Source organism: Pantherophis guttatus, chromosome 8, assembly GCF_059756535.1.
Source record: "Pantherophis guttatus breed Tessera chromosome 8, ASM5975653v1, whole genome shotgun sequence".
Classification (NCBI taxonomy): Eukaryota; Metazoa; Chordata; class Lepidosauria; order Squamata; family Colubridae; genus Pantherophis; species Pantherophis guttatus.
Window position 1 is genome coordinate 8,379,009 of NC_142070.1, and position 16,028 is coordinate 8,395,036.

Genomic DNA, 16,028 nt, shown 5'->3' on the forward strand with positions numbered 1-16,028 from the left:
AAACAGAAGCCCATAAAAGCATAACAATGGATTTTTTTTTAAAAAAAAAATTCATGGTTTACTTAAAGCAATTTTTTGCTGAAGATGGTCAATTAACTATTGGATGAAATTGTGTATTAGTTGTGCATTGTCAAAAGCATAGATATGTCGGAAGAGAGATTGGAAGGAACCAGGAGATAATTAGCCATTTAATTAACTAGTAGTGATAAAACGATGTTTTAAGAGGGAAGGCTGTCTATATGTTTCCTCTCCAACCTTTGTTCTTTTGACTCCTATGCCAAGAGGGCTGGGGCAAGGAGATTGTCTTTCTTTTACGACGCTTTTTGTGTGTTTCAGCTTACAGGAAAGGAAATTGGGAGACACGACAGCAAGCTTTTCAGCCATTTAGCCTTGTCTCCCCACTTTTCTTCCTCAATCTGAAGCAGCGTGTCTCAAAACTTGATCCCTTCACGATGCGTGGACTTCAACTCCCAGAATTCCCCATGGCTGGCTGGGGAATTCTGGGAGTTGAAGTCCACACATCTTCAACGGGCCGAGGTGGAGAAACACTGCAGAGTTTGCCTGGATTTTGGACTTCTATCTTATTTTGCTGGCGTGTGTCATCCTTCGGCATTTCGGAAACGGTTTGTGATTAGTTGGAGAGGATCTGCTTTGAAAATCACCCCGATTGCTCGGGATCCGGTGCAGATTTGCCGAATGTCTTTTTGCTGAGCTTGCAGGATCAGTGAACCCTGCTTAACCAACCCCTCCCCTGCCCCCCCTCCCTCCCCCAGCAGCCAGATGTGAACAGGGAATGAGAAGGTAACCATTGCATCTTTCACCGTTTTACAGGCTGGATGCTAACGAATAATCTTTCTGGCCCTTTATTTATTTATTTTATTTTATTTTATTTGCAAGTCTCCTGCCTCCGTTGGCGCTTCTGCTTGGCTCATTCGCTAGAAATAGACATTGACAATGATGGATGCTTAATAGGATTTGGCTGGCAGGTTGCAAAGCCAGGAGAGAGGGGGGTAGGCAGGGCTCCGGAGAAGAAAGTTTTGGAATTTAGCCCATCCAACGAGGAGAAGATATTTCATTTTTACCGGTCTCCCCTGAAACTAGGAAAGCTCATTTATATTGCAGGCATCCTCTCAGCTATAAAGCGAAGATTCCACTGAAAGGGATGGCTGACATTTGCAGGGATCCAAATTTTATGCTATTTGTCATGAAAATCCCTGCCAGCAGAAGGTGGGGGGGCAGGAAAGGTGGGGGGGCTTTGCAAAAAGGCTATCTGGCCCAGCTGACGAGATTAATGGTTCCCATCTTGACCGGTTGCGTCTTCAAAGCGGAGGAATTCCCGTTTCTTGCATATCCACTTCCCCCCGTTATTCAATTGCGGTGACGGTGTGAGATCTGGATTTGTGTCGGGGGATGACTTTAACCAGGTTTTGCAGCCAGCAGAAGATGTGGGAAAGGGAAAGACAAGCAGGAGGGATGGCGCAAGGAGGAAGATCTGCTGAACTTACAGTAGTGGCCAAAATTGTGGAAACCTTTTGGGGAAAAAAGTGTATTTTTGAGGTTTGATGGCTAATAACACCACTTTTTTTGGGGGGGGGAGTTTCAAGATAATCCATGCACAGGGGCGGGGTGCATGCGGGGGGCTGCACGCACATTGCATTTTGGGGGTTCGCATGTGCGCTTTGGGCACTCGGTCCGGAAAAAGTTAGCCATCACTGCCCTATATGACAGGAATGGGTTCTAATTATCTTTACTACTCAGGGTGGATTTGATTTAAATCGTGTTGATTTAAATCACAATTTAAATCATGATTTAAATCACTAGTAAAAAGGCTTGATTTAAATCAACTCAATTTAAATCATAATTTTTAAAGAGCAACTGTCATCTCTGCTACTCCTTTGACCCACTGTTGACTCACCGATAGTCCCAGTGTTGCAGAATATACAGCCTCATGCTACATAACTAAGCTCCATTTCATGCTGAATAAACTAAATTATTTATGTATCTTAAATAGAAAACTATCTTACGATAGATTTTTACCCCAAAAGTTTTTTATTAAAATAAATTCGATAAAAATCAAAAAAATCCGATTTAAATAAAAAAAATCTGATTTAAATAAAAAAAATCTGATTTTTTTGATTTTTTAAAAAAAATCATTGATTTTTATCCACCCTGTTACTACTGGTTTGCAACGGGATCATGCACACACACTCGCTTCGCTCGGGTGTGCGCCTTGCTTCTGCGCATGTGCAGAAGCTTCTGCTCATGCGCAGATCGCCGATGAAGGCATCTGGGGCAGTGGGCGGGGCCTCCCACCAGTTTTACTACCGGTTCTTGCGAACCGGTCCGATCCAGGGACAACCCCCGACTGCTCTATGGTCACATGACCATCAGTTTGCTTTACAACCATGTGGTGTGACTGCTTTATGACTGCTGCAAAAAATCGGGTTGGTCATGTTTTGTGACACGTTTAACCGATACCAATACCATATGTATTATGATGGTCAGGGTCCATTATGGTCGTAGGTCGAGGATTACCTGTATTACAACAGTGGGAAAAGGGAATGTCCCCTAAGCCAAAATTATATCTGAGCAAACGTTCTCATCCCAGAAGCTTCTGACTGAATGGTGGGGAATGGAAGGATTTATACTCCTTGCAGACAGCTGGTCTCTTGCGTTCTTTGTATAAATCCATTCACCCATCATCCAGTCAAGAGTTGAAGAAGCTTCTTGGGTGAGAAGTGAAACATCTTCAAAGAAAAACCAGAAAGTTCAGTTGCCTTTTGACCTGGATGACGGAGAATCTCCAAAAACATCTAACAGCAAAGTTTATTTTAACAGCAGTGTTTATTCAGAAGGGACTGGAGTCTTGACAAGGCTGAAAACTGAGGACAGGATGGAATTAAATGTAATTCCCTCCCAAAATAATGGCTGAGGTGTTAAAACAGTGTTTTATGCTGAGTTTGCTGAAGAATCCTGTTGTTAGAAGCACCCAGAGTGCTTTCTTATGTTTTTTTACTCTTTAAGAGTGTTTTAACTTTCAGATACAGCCAACTTGCAATCTAGAGATCCATTTATACCGAAAGAGTTAACACAGATTTATTCTTCTTTGCTCTGAGCTCTGGAGTAAGAAGTGCTGATGCCTCATAATGCGGGAGCAAAACATGCATAAAATATCTGCAGCCTTTAGTCAATCATGAAATTGGAGAAGTGACGGGGTACAAATGGGAATGAACTTAAAAAACTATGACTGATAGGCTTGGGAAATGGAATTCCACTTCTTCATTCTTAGAACATAAAACATAGAATAATAGAGTTGGAAGGGATCTTGGAGGTCTTCTGGTCTAGCCCCCTGAGACAGTATATAATTTCAGACAAAATGGCTGTCCAGTCCAGGGTTGAAATCCAGCAGGTTCTGACAGGTTCTGGAGAACCGGTAACGGAAATTTTGAGTAGTTCAGAGAACTGGCAAATACCACCTCTGGCTGGCCCCAGAGTGGGGTGGGAATGGAGATTTTGCAATATCCTTCCCCCAGGAGTGGGGAGGGAATGGGGATTTTGCAGTATCCTTCCCCTGGAGTGGGGTGGGAATGGAGATTTTGCAATATCCTTCCCCCAGGAGTGGGGTGGGAATGGGGATTTTACAGTATCCTTCCCCTGGAGTGGGGATGGAATGGGGATTTTGCAGTATCCTTCCCCTGGAGTGGGGTGGGAATTTTGCAGTATCCTTCCCCTGGAGTGGGGTGTGAGTGGAGATTTTGCAATATCCTTCCCCCAGGAGTGGGGAGGGAATGGGGATTTTGCAGTATCCTTCCCCTGGAGTGGGGTGGGAATGGAGATTTTGCAATATCCTTCCCCCAGGAGTGGGGTGGGAATGGGGATTTTACAGTATCCTTCCCCTGGAGTGGGGATGGAATGGGGATTATGCAGTATCCTTCCCCTGGAGTGGGGTGGGAATTTTGCAGTATCCTTCCCCTGGAGTGGGGTGTGAGTGGAGATTTTGCAATATCCTTCCCCCAGGAGTGGGGTGGGAATGGAGATTTTGCAGTATCCTTCCCCACGCCCGCCAAGCCACGCCACACCACACCCACCAAGCCACGCCCACAGAACCAGTAATAAAAAAATTTGGATTTCCGACACACTGTTTGCAATTGAAGATGGTTTTATGTGTGTTTGTTTAAAAATAAAAAAAAATATTTTCCAAAAAAAAAAAAATTGGATTTCACCACTGTTACAGTCTCTTTTTGAAAACTTCCAGTGATGGAGCACCCACAACTTCTGGTGGCAAGTTGTTCCACTGGTTAATTGCTCTCACCATTAGGAAATGTCTCCTTAATTCTAGTTTGCTTCTCTCCTTGCTTAGTTTCCAACCATGGTTTCATGTCTTATATTTTGGTACTTTGGAAAATAGTTTGATCCCCCTTGTTTTTGTAGGAGCTCCTCAAATATTGGAACAGTGCTATCGTGTCCCCCCCCCACTCCTTCTTTTCATTAGACTAAACATATTCAATTCCTGCAACCGTTTCTTCATACATTTTAACTTCAGTCATTCTTGTTGCTCTTCTCTGCATTCTCTGCATTCTCTCAACATCTTTTTTTTGTATTGGTGACCAGAACTGCATGCAGTCTTCCAAGTGTGGTCTTACTAAGGCTTTGTAAAGCTGTCTTGGAACTTCATTTATTTATTTATTTATTTATTGATACGATTTATATGCCACCCTTTTCTGGAGACTCAGGGCGGCTTACAATGCGTTAAGCAATAACCTTCATACTTTTGTGTATACCTGCTTAGTAGGGCTTTCGGCCCCCCCTAAGCGGTGTTCTTTTTTATACAAAGTCAGCTTATTGCCCCCACAAACCAGGTCCTCATTTTACCTACCTCGAAAGGATGGAAGGCTGAGTCAACCTTGAGCCTGGTGAGATTTGAACTTGCAGTAATTGCAGGCAGCTGGTGTTACTTAACAGTGCTTTAGTCTGCTGCGCCACCAAGGCTCAATGTGATCTTGATTCTATCCCTCTTATCAATGTTTCTTTTGAGGTTCTAATTTTTGGATTTTATGAATCTGGAAATCGTGGGAAATACATGCTGGCTGGGGAATTCTGGGAGTTGAAGTCCACAAGTCTTTAAATCTAAAAAAAGGACGAAAGGCACTGCCTCTTCGTGGAGGGAGAATTTAAGGATTTGGCTCCAAAGGATGGGATTAAAATTAGCAGGGCTGGAGGTCAACTCCCAAGCTAGCTAGAGAAGGGTGAGGCCATTTACACATCAGCCTCCTGATAAACCTACTTCCTTTCCTCCCACTTAACACTCCCCTGTCAATAAAACTATCACCACCTCCAGTTTGACTGCAGTTCCAGATTATGCATACCTGAGAAAAGTGGCTGAAGAAAAAAACCCAGAAGCTGTGGTAAAAAGCCTTACCACCTTTGCAAGGGAAATGCCCAACATCTCATATATATCTTTTGTAAATTTATGTTCTGTATTTATGTATGCTGACTGATATATATATATATATATATGTCTGCAAGAAAACAACTAAGCTCAGAGAACACCAAGGACCCCTCATTTCAACCTTGACCTACAAACATTCTCTCCTTTATCGATATCTTTAATATATTATATTTATATATTTAGTTTTTTATATTTAAATATAAATTGTATATATTGTATATACCCTATAATAGTCTCTCTCTCTTTCTCTCTGTCTCTCTCTCCCTATCTCTTTCTGTTTCTCTCCCTCTCTGTCTCTCCTTCTCTCTCTATCTCTGTGTCTCTCTCTCCCTGTCTCTCTCTCTCTCTCTCTCCCTGTCTCCCTCTCTCTCTCCCCCTCTCTCTGTGTCTCTTTCTCTCTCCCTCTCCCTCTCTCTCCCTATGCCTCTCTCCCTCTCTGTCTCTCTCTTTCTCTCTCCGTCTCTCCCTGTCTCCCTCCCTCTCTGTCTCTTTCTCCCTGTCTCTCCCTGTCTCTCCCCCTCTCTCTCTCCCTGTCCTTCTGTCTCTTTCTCTCTCTTCTTGTCTCCCTCTCTCTCTCTCCCCCCCTCTCTGTGTCTCTTTCTCTCTCTCTCTCTCCCTCTCCCTCTGTCTCTCTCCTTCTCTCTCCTTCTCTCTCTCCCTCTCTGTCTCTTTCTCTCTCTCTCCGTCTCTCCCTGTCTCCTTCCCTCTCTGTCTCTTTCTCCCTCTGTCTCCCTCTGTCTCCCTCTGTCTCCCTCTGTCTCTCTCCTTCTCTCTCTCCCTCTCTGTCTCTTTCTCCCTCTCTCTCCCTGTCTCTCCCCCTCTCTCTCTCCCTGTCCCTCTGTCTCTTTCTCTCTCTCCCCCCCCCTCTCTGTCTCTTTCTCTCTCTGTCTCTCTCTCTGTCTTGACTGTGTGTGCTTGGCCATCAATGTGGTAATTGACCCCTGATTTCTGGGGTCAATTTCCGCTAATATCAGGGTTTAACCCAAAGGGTTAAAAGCTTGGGATAGAAAGGCTATGGCTATATTTAAATATCTTGGAATGACTATTCCAGGGGCCCACAACCCCGGGCAGCAGCATGCGTCTATTGGGCCACTATTGGGCCATGGTCTATTTGGAACCGGTCTGCGTTAGTGGTGGGTTGGCGCACGCAGCTCCACTTGCGAAAGCGGCAGGCTGGCACGTACACGCATGCACGCTCGCGCAATTGGAGCTGCCCGTACAACAAAGCTTGAATCGAATGCCGTAGTATTAGTAATACATACGATGTGACCCTGTGATGGTGCAGGAACTCGGCTCTGTTTTAAGCACCAGCTCTAGTTATATTTCTTGCATTAAAGGTTTCAAGGAACGTGTTTGGAACATGTTGGGGCAGGGGTATCATTTCGCTCCTTCTTCACAAGACAAATTTATACTTCGGAGACAATCCTATTTTCAAAATGTACATTTTTTTTTGTAGGGGAAGTCACGAGCAAGTAGGAATATTCATACCATACCATAAGTCGGCGCATTGCCAATCAAGGTTTTAAACCATCTGGGTTTATGCCAGAGGAATTTAAATTGCTTGAATTTAAATTGCTTCACCACTGGATGTTTTTAAGAAGAGTCTCTAGACCAGTGATGGCGAACTTTTTCGGCACTGAGTGCCCAAACCGGAACACGCATGCAATGCATATGCATATGTGCGCGCCGGAGTGCCGGAAAGTCAAGCTAGCCAGCGCGTATGTGCACACCAGCTAGCTGACCTTCGGGTTTCTGGCACACACATTTATTTATTTATTTATTTTATTTATTTTATTTCTATACCGCCCTTCTCCCAAAGGACTCAGGGCGGTGTACAGCCTGATTAAAAGCACAAAGACAGACAAAATTTAAAAATAATTAAAAATGGCATGCCAGCCAGCTGATCTTCGCATGCGCCGGAGCACCGGAAACCTGAAGATCAGCTGGCTGGCGTGCACATGCCTGTTTTTTGGCCGTTTTGGGGGCTGTTTTGGGGCCATTTTCTGAGTCATTTTTGGCCCCAAAAACGGCCCTGAAAATAGCCCGAAAAACGCTCAAAAACCAGGCATTTGCACGCCAGCCAGCTGATCTTCGGGTTTCCGGTGCTCCAGGCCGTTTTTGGACCACTTAGACCAGTGATGGCTAACCTTTTTGCCATTGCGTGCCAAAAGTGGGGGGAATGCAGAGGGGTTGCATGTGTGCGTGCCCACACCCATGATTCTATGCACCCCACTCCTGCGCATGTGTGCGTGACCCCCCCCCGCTGCGCTTTCCTCGCTTTTGGCATGTGATGGCATGGCGGGCCTGGTAGGCCTGTTTTTCGCCCTCCCCAGGCTCCAGAGCCTTTCTAGGAGCCTGGGGAGGGCGAAAATGGCCTTTCCATTTTCGCCCTGGAGGCCCTCTGGAGGCCAGAAATGGCCTGTTTGCCAACTTCCAGTGGGCCTAGAAGGCCCGAAAATCAGCTGTGTGCATGTGTGCCAGAGCTGAGCTCACGTGCCCACCGATATGGCTCCGCGTGCCACCTGTGGCACGCGTGCCATAGGTTCGCCATCACAGACTTAGACCATGTGGGATTGTCTCTTTCTTATCCCATTTGACCTATTGCAATAGTACATTTTTTTAATATAGTGTGAAGATGTGAGTCTACATCTTGAATTACCATATGAAGAATTTAGATTTTATCAGTATATAGCGAATTATTTATTGAGCACCAGGCACAGCTCAGACAGTTGGTGTGTCTTTCCTTTCTAGTTATGAACTATCTATTGATGTTACAGGGGAGCTGATCAATACCACTTTGTGGAGGTCAACATTTAATGAAGTCTTTAAAAATTGGGCCGAATTATCTCCTCTGTAGATAATGTAAATACATGTTTTGATGTTTCCTTGTTTTCAGTTTTGTGATTTTGCGTGCATGTCTGTGTGCCTGGACAAGTCCCTGCAGTTTTCTTGGCAAGGTTTTGGAAGGGGGTTTGCCATTGCCTCCTTGTGTTGTAGATAAGCTGGCCCAGCCTTTTGTCTTGTAGATAGGATGGCCCAGTCTTTCTGGGGCTATTAACAAAGGTGGGGGCTGCTTTCCAAGAGCATGGTTCCCCTTTTCTCATCCAGGGAGGTATAATATTCTGCCTTTTTAATATTTCCTAGAATATTTCATTCTTCTAGGAGAGGGGTGGGTGCTAACTTTCTACGTCTCTATTCTATTCTACTCTATTCTATTCTACTCTATTCTATTCTACTCTACTCTATTCTACTCTGATTCTATTCTATTCTACTCTACTCTGCTCTGATTCTGTTCTACTCTACTCTACTCTGATTCTATTCTATTCTACTCTACTCTGATTCTATTTATTCTACTCTATTCTGATTCTATTCTACTCTGCTCTGCTCTGATTCTATTCTATTCTATTCTATTCTACTCTACTCTACTCTACTCCACTCCACTCCACTCCACTCCACTCCACTCCACTCCACTCTGATTCGATTCTATTCTACTCCACTCCACTCTACTCTACTCTACTTTGATTCTATTCTATTCTATTCTATTCTATTCTATTCTATTCTATTCTATTCTATTCTATTCTATTCTATTCTATTCTACTCTACTCTACTCTACTCTACTCTACTCTACTCTACTCTACTCTACTCTACTCTACTCTACTCTACTCTACTCTACTCTACTCTATTTTAGCATGTTGTCACCCAACCAGTCTGCTCGATTTCCAGTTCAGTGTGTTGGGCAACCCCAAGAAATTGGCATTATTCCAGAGTTGCGTGATTGAGTTCAGTCACTCTTTTATAGTCTTTTTTTGTCCAGCTCTGTGAGCATTTCGACTTTCTGACGGCTGAATTCGAAGCCATCCTAATAAGACTGATGATGGGGAATGTTTTAAAATTATTATTTATGGAGAAGAACCCTCTCTTTTCTGAATTTCATCATGTTAATTTGCCTTTGCTCTTTCCACCCAATCCAATTAGTATTTCTCCGGGTCGTAATTTTAAAGTGGATTCAGATCCAGAGAGCCTGTGTTTTTCAGAACCTTTTATCTCCCAAATGATATCGAAAGCATTATCTGAGCACACTCAATGTACAAGAAGGTCGTGATTAGCATGAGTTCAAATACTGCCATAGTCAATTGAGTGCAAATTGTAAATTGATACCAGGTCGCACTTAATGCAACCCATAATTCACTTAACATGTTGCAAATGTGTGTACAATTGGAGCTAGTGCATGCACAGTTTCAATTGGAGTTTTAGATGCTGCTAATATTTATGCATGCAACATGGGGCCAGTTTAGTCTAATGGTTAAGTCTACAGGCTAGTAACCAGGAGACTGTGAGTTCTAGTCCTGCTTTAGGCATGAAAGCCAGCTGGGTGACTTTGGGCCAATCACCAGGAGACAGTGAGTTCTAGTCCCGCCTTAGATATGAAAGCAGGCTGGGTGACTTTGGGCCAATCACCAGGAGACGGTGAGTTCTAGTCCCGCCTTAGACATGAAAGCAGGTTGGGTGACTTTGGGCCAATCACCAGAAGACAGTGAGTTCTAGTCCCGCCTTAGACATGAAAGCAGGCTAGGTAACTTTGGCCAATCAACCAGGAGACGGTGAGTTCTAGTCCTGCCTTAGACATGAAAGCAGGCTGGGTGACTTTGGGCCAATCAACCAGGAGACGGTGAGTTCTAGTCCCGCCTTAGACATGAAAGCAGGCTGGGTGACTTTGGGCCAATCACCAGAAGACGGTGAGTTCTAGTCCCGCCTTATGCATGAAAGTCAGCTGGATGACTGTTGCCCAATCTCTCTCTCTCTCAGTCCAGCTCACTTTACAGGATTGCTGTTGTGGGAAAAAGGAAGGAATATTAGATATGTCTGCCACTTTGAGTTATTGGTAAAAATAATAAAGGCAGGATAAAACATCAAATAAATAAGTAGGGAAATGGAAGATTCCATCAGAAAAAAACCAATACAGTACAAGCTTAATGCTGTGTTACCCATAAAGGAGAATATTGGTAGCTCAGGGTTGAAATGAGGGGTCCTTGGTGCTCTCTGAGCTTTCTTGTTTTCTTACAGATGTTTCATTACCCTAGCTAGCACGGATGAAGTTATCTAGTTAGGTAATGAAATGTCTGCAAGAAAACAAGCAAAGCTCAGAGAGCACCAAGCACCAAGCTTAATGCTGTGTCTTTGTTCACAATAAATTGAAATTATAAGCAGTGGTGAAATGTAAAATTTGTTACTACTGGTTCTGGGGGCATGGCTTGGTGTGTGTGTGTGTAATATGACTGAGTGGGCGTGGCCAACTTTTTTTTTTTTACTTTTAAAACCATTTTTTCTACAACCTCTTGAAGAGGTTGTAAAAAAATGTTTTAAAAGCCTCTGATGATCCCAGCTGAGTTGCCTGATCGGCAGAGGCTTTTTAAAAAAAAAAAAAAAGCCTCTGACTATCCCAGCTGACTTGCCTGATCGGCAGAGGCTTTTTTTTTTTTAAGCCTCTGACGATCCCAGCTGACTTGCCTGACTCGGCCGAAGAGGTGTAGAAAAAATGCTTTTAAAAATAAAAAAAAAAGCCTCTGATGATCGCGCAGCTCAGCTGGGCAATGGGGGGGCCAGGGATTTTTGCTACCGGTTCTCCGAACCACTCGCCTCCAGGGCTACCGAATCGGGCGATCTGGTCGGAACCAGGAGCATTTCACCCCTGATTATAAGTATATTCTTTTTTTATCCTTTACTGTAATACTTAAATAATATTCATATAAAAAGTTATGTTTCACCTTGTTTGTTGCTAATGTCTGTCGAACTGGAACCAATTCCCCACATTTTCCATAGAAATATTTAAATAACGCTTTACACCTGTATTGCTTGTGAGAATATCGTCCTTGATCCCTGCCTCCTTACAGAATGTGGTCTCAGCAGAACCATTTGTGAGGTAACTATTTTTTTTGCTGTAGATTTTTTATAATTATAGGATTGGCTGGAAAAATGAGTTGGTTTTTTTCCCCCTCTACAGATGTCATTTTCGTGTTTATTCACGCATGGGATTCAGTCAGTTCAAGCTGACCTGCTCTATCGGAGCTCTTTTAGAAAAAGTAAGAATGTGTATTTTTTGTAGATCGAAGTCCTGTTCTCACACCCTTGCAGTATATGAATATCTTTCAAGGTATATAATAGTTTACAGCAGGGGTGAAATGCTCCCGGTTCGGACCGGATCGCCCGATCCGGTAGCGATGGAGGCTGGTGGTTCGGAGAACCGGTCGCAAAAATCTTTGCCCCCCCCCATGCCCAGCTGAGCTTTTTTTTTTAATTTTTAAAAGCATTTTTTCTACAACCTCTTCGTCCGAAAAAATGCTTTTAAAAGTAAAAAAAAAAAGCCTCTGATGATCGTGCGGCTCAGCTGGGATCGTCAGAGGCTTTTAAAAGCATTTTATCTACAACCTCTTCGGCCAAAAAGTGCTTTTAAAAGTAAAAGAAAAAGCCTCTGATGATCGTGCGGCTCAGCTGGGATTGTCAAAGCCTCTGATGATCCAAGCTGAGTTGCCTGATCGGCCGAGGGTTTTTTTCTTTTAAATGCCTCTGACGATCCCAGCTGAGTTGCCTGATCAGCAGAGGCTTTTAAAAGAAAAAAAATCAGGCAACTCAGCTGGGATCGTCAGAGCCTTTTGAATTACAACCTCTTAAAATGGTTTTAAATGTTTAAAAAAAATTGGCCACGCCCACCCAGTCACATTACCACCACCCCCACCAAGCCACACCCATAGAACCGGTAGTAACAAATTTTAGATTTTACCACTGGTTTACAGGTAATCTGACATGACCGTAATGGAGCCCAGAACTAAAATATTGGATTGTGCAGAAATGAATAGATTGACTTTGATACTTAAAGAAAGAGAAGAATCGGAATATTATCAGATTTGGGGGCAATTTTATTATTGGCTGGAGAAGAGATATACACATATATCTATGTTCATATACTATATACACATATATCTATGTATATATACTATATACATAGAGTAATAGTGTAAAGAAAGGTGGGAGAAATATTATAACAAAGGAAATGACAAATATCAAGTTATGAGAAATTATTGAGGAGTAGGGAGAAGACACAAAAGATGTACTCAGATGATACACTGATGGATTGATTATGCATTGTATGTTTGTTTGTTTATAAAAATAAAAAAAAAACTTTTTTGAAAAAAAAAATGGAGCCCAGAACTTTGGTTGTTTCGGTTAGAAGTCAAGGCACCACATGATGGTTTCAATTTTACGACATTTTTTTACGATTGTCGTAAAGCGAGTCACCACGATTGTGAAGTAGATCCTGTGATCATTAAGAAAATCTTGTGGCTGTTAAAGGAATCCATTCTTCCAAATGGGCATTTTTTTGTGGGTTTTAGAAATCGGTGCTCTGAACCACAAGGTTCAGCGGTTCAGAACCACAAGGTATCTGAGGGGCTGCCATAAAGAAGAGGGAGTCAAGCTGTTCTCCAAAGCACCTGAAGGCAGGACAAGAAGCAATGGGTGGAAACTAATCAAGGAGAGAAGCAACCTAGAACTAAGGAGAAATTTCCTGACAGTGAGAACAATTCATGAGTGGAACAACTTGCCTCCAGAAGTTGTGAATGCTCCAACACTGGAAGTTTTTAAGAAGATGTTGGATAACCATTTGTCTGAAGTGGTGTAGGGTTTCCTGCCTAAGCAGGAGTGGCGGGGAGGGGTGAGTAGATGCTGGCGAAGCGCCCCTTCACATGAGTGACATTAAGTTGGCCATGCCCACCCAGTCACATGACCACCTAGCCACGCCCACCCAGCCGGTCATTAGGCAGATTATATTAGTGGTCCGCAGGATTTAAAATTATGAATTTAGTGGTCTCTGAGGTTCAAAAGATTGGAGACCCCTGATCTAGTCCAACCCGCTGCTGACACAGGAGACCTATGCTAGGGATTCGAACCGCCGAACTGCCGACTTTTCTGGTCGACAAGCTCAGTGTTTCAGTGACCACACAGACGGATGTTCTGTTCACTGGTCTTGCCATTCTTCCAACTGTACATTCATCATCGCTGTAGCCGAGTCCATCCCTCTTTCGTCTCTTCTTGTCTTCCCTTCTGTCTTTCCCAGCATTAGAGCCCAAATATAAATTATTTCAAGCCATTGATGCAGAAAGAGAAACCCTCGTGAGGGCTGTGAGAAATCAGATACTGAGATTATATCTGGATGCCCACAGGAATTTTCTCAGGGTGCTTTATTATAATCATTTTTCATCTTTAGCCGTTCTCTTCCAGTATGACCACAACCTTATACAGAGAGGTAGGTAGATAGTGTATAGATATAAGTATTCCCAGCAGACAGATGTAGCTGGGCATAATAATCTATTGAACAAAATAAACCTCAATAAAAGATGTGCAAATTCAATGCGTATATATTAGGCCATTATTCCTGGGGAAGCTGGTCTTTCTGCTTAAGGTTAGCTTGTTGGTATGTACTGTATGTAGACAGGGCGTGATGGCTCAGCAGTTAAAGGTGCTGAGCTTGTCAACTGGAGGGCTGACAGTAGGGGTTCGAGACCCGAGCACCGCATGATGGGGTGAGCTCCTGTTCCTTGCTCCAACTCCTGCCCAATTAGCAATTCGAAAGCATTCGAATGCAAGTAGATTAATAGGTACCACTTCGGTGGGAAGGTAACAGCATTCCATGGGCTCTTTGGCGTGTAATTGTGCTGGCCACATGACCATGGAAATTGTCTTTGGACGACACTGGTTTCCTCAGCCAAGAAATTGCAATGAGCGCTGTGCCCTAGAATCATACACAACCAGTCACGGAAACCTTTCTCTTTCTCTTTCTTTCTTTTTTTCTTCCTTCCTTCCTTCCTTCCTTTCTTCCTTCCTTCCTTCCTTCCTTCCTTCCTTTCTTTCTCTCTCTCTCTCTCTCTCCTTCTCTCTCTCTCTCTCTCTCTCTCACACACACACATACAGGCAGTCCTTGACTTACAACATTTCATTTAGTGACTGTTCAAAGTTACAATGGCACTGAAAAAAAAATGATACTTATGTCCGTTTTTTACATTTATGACCATTGCCATATCCCCATGATCAAAATTCAGATTCTTGGCAACTGTCTCATATTTATGATGGTTGCACAGTCCCAGGGTTATGTGATCCCCTTTTGCGACCTCCTTACAAGCAAAGTCGATGAGGAAGCCAGATTCACTTAATAACCATGTTACTAACTTAACTGCTGCAGGGATTGATTTAACAACTGCGGCCAGAAAGGCCGTAAAACGGGGCAAAATTCCCTTAACAAATGTTTCACTTAGCGACAGGAATGTTGGGCACCATTGGGGTCGTAAGTTGAGGACTACCTGTATTGACATCCCGCTCAGGTCTTCCTGGAGGCGTATTTGCATCAAGAATAAAAATTAAGGAACCGAACGAAGCTCCGAATTGAACAGATTAATGGCTCGATAAATCACTCAGCCAAAAAAAAAAAAAAAATCTGTTTGAACTACTGTGTTTCCCCGAAAATAAGACCCTGTCTTATATTTTTTTTGAACCTGAAATAAGCGCTTGGCCTTATTGCCATGTGCTCAAAAGCCTGATTGGGCTTATTATCAGGGGATGTCTTATTTTGGGAGAAACAGGGTAATTTGGATTGCATGGATTCATTTCTGAACTTGTTTCTCTGCTCGGAAATGTGACGGGAGAATTTGGTTCCCAGGTCTGATCGTTATCAGAGGTAGCACTAAAAAAAAAAAAAAAAACAGCTGCAAGTATCTAAGCATTATTGATCCCTAGACTTATTGAATCTGCGGTAACCTTGGCCGTTCATTTTCTCCGGGGTCTCCCCTGCCCAGAACCTTATGGCAGTTTTTTATATTGGAGGAAACTGGGATTTATGGAGCACCGCTCAGCTCTTTTTTCCTCTTGTATATTTTCCTAGGGTAATCTTTAAAAAAAGAAAAACCCACACCTGAATACATACTATTTATTTGTCTGCTTATCCTTTGTCTCTCCTCCAATTCAGTCATAGCCTTCCTATTGTGGTGCATTTTTTTCTCTCTCTTAACAACAGACGTCTCTTCTTCAATGCAGAGACCAGGTGTCCATATGCCCCTTTGCAGCCTAGAAGTCATGCAGCCATGACTTTTAGCTGTAGAGAGGGTGGGATGAAGAGCAGGTGCGAGTTCTCGATTTCCACAGATCAGGGGACCTCCTGGTTGGAGTTCAAAGCCTGTATATGCCTGAGCTGGAAAGGATAACTAGGTTTTGATTAAGCGGGGTTTTCATAAATATAGCGGAATGCAGCGTGCAAGAATGCAAAAAGTTACCGATGGGAAAGAATATAGAATAACAGAGTTGGAAAGGACTTTGGAGGTCTTCTAGTCCAACCCCCTTGTTAGGAAATGATTTTACCTAACTTGTTGGGTTGGCAATATATAAACCATCATTATAGCTTTAAGACTGCTGTATTGCTGTATCATACTGTGTCCTGATTGGTTAGCTCTGTAGCCAATGTCCTTAAGAGGGAGCTAGACACATGGTCTGTGTCAGCATTTCAATGCTGCCATAAAGAGGAGACGACGAGGCTTGA

General features: G+C 43.2%; 1 protein-coding gene across 4 annotated transcripts in view; it reads left to right on the forward strand.

Annotated features, from left to right (window-relative positions):
* The window catches only part of SHROOM3 (shroom family member 3), a 230,430-nt gene that overhangs the window by 154,260 nt on the left and 60,142 nt on the right, over window positions 1-16,028 (forward strand). Inside the window, exon 1 of one of the 4 annotated variants that reach the window (XM_087875245.1) lies at window positions 11,456-11,529. The exons of the other annotated variants lie outside the window; for them this stretch is intronic. The gene's annotated coding sequence lies outside the window, so the exon portion shown is untranslated. Of the gene's footprint in view, window positions 1-11,455; window positions 11,530-16,028 lie in introns of those variants that run through there. 4 annotated transcript variants of the gene reach the window in all.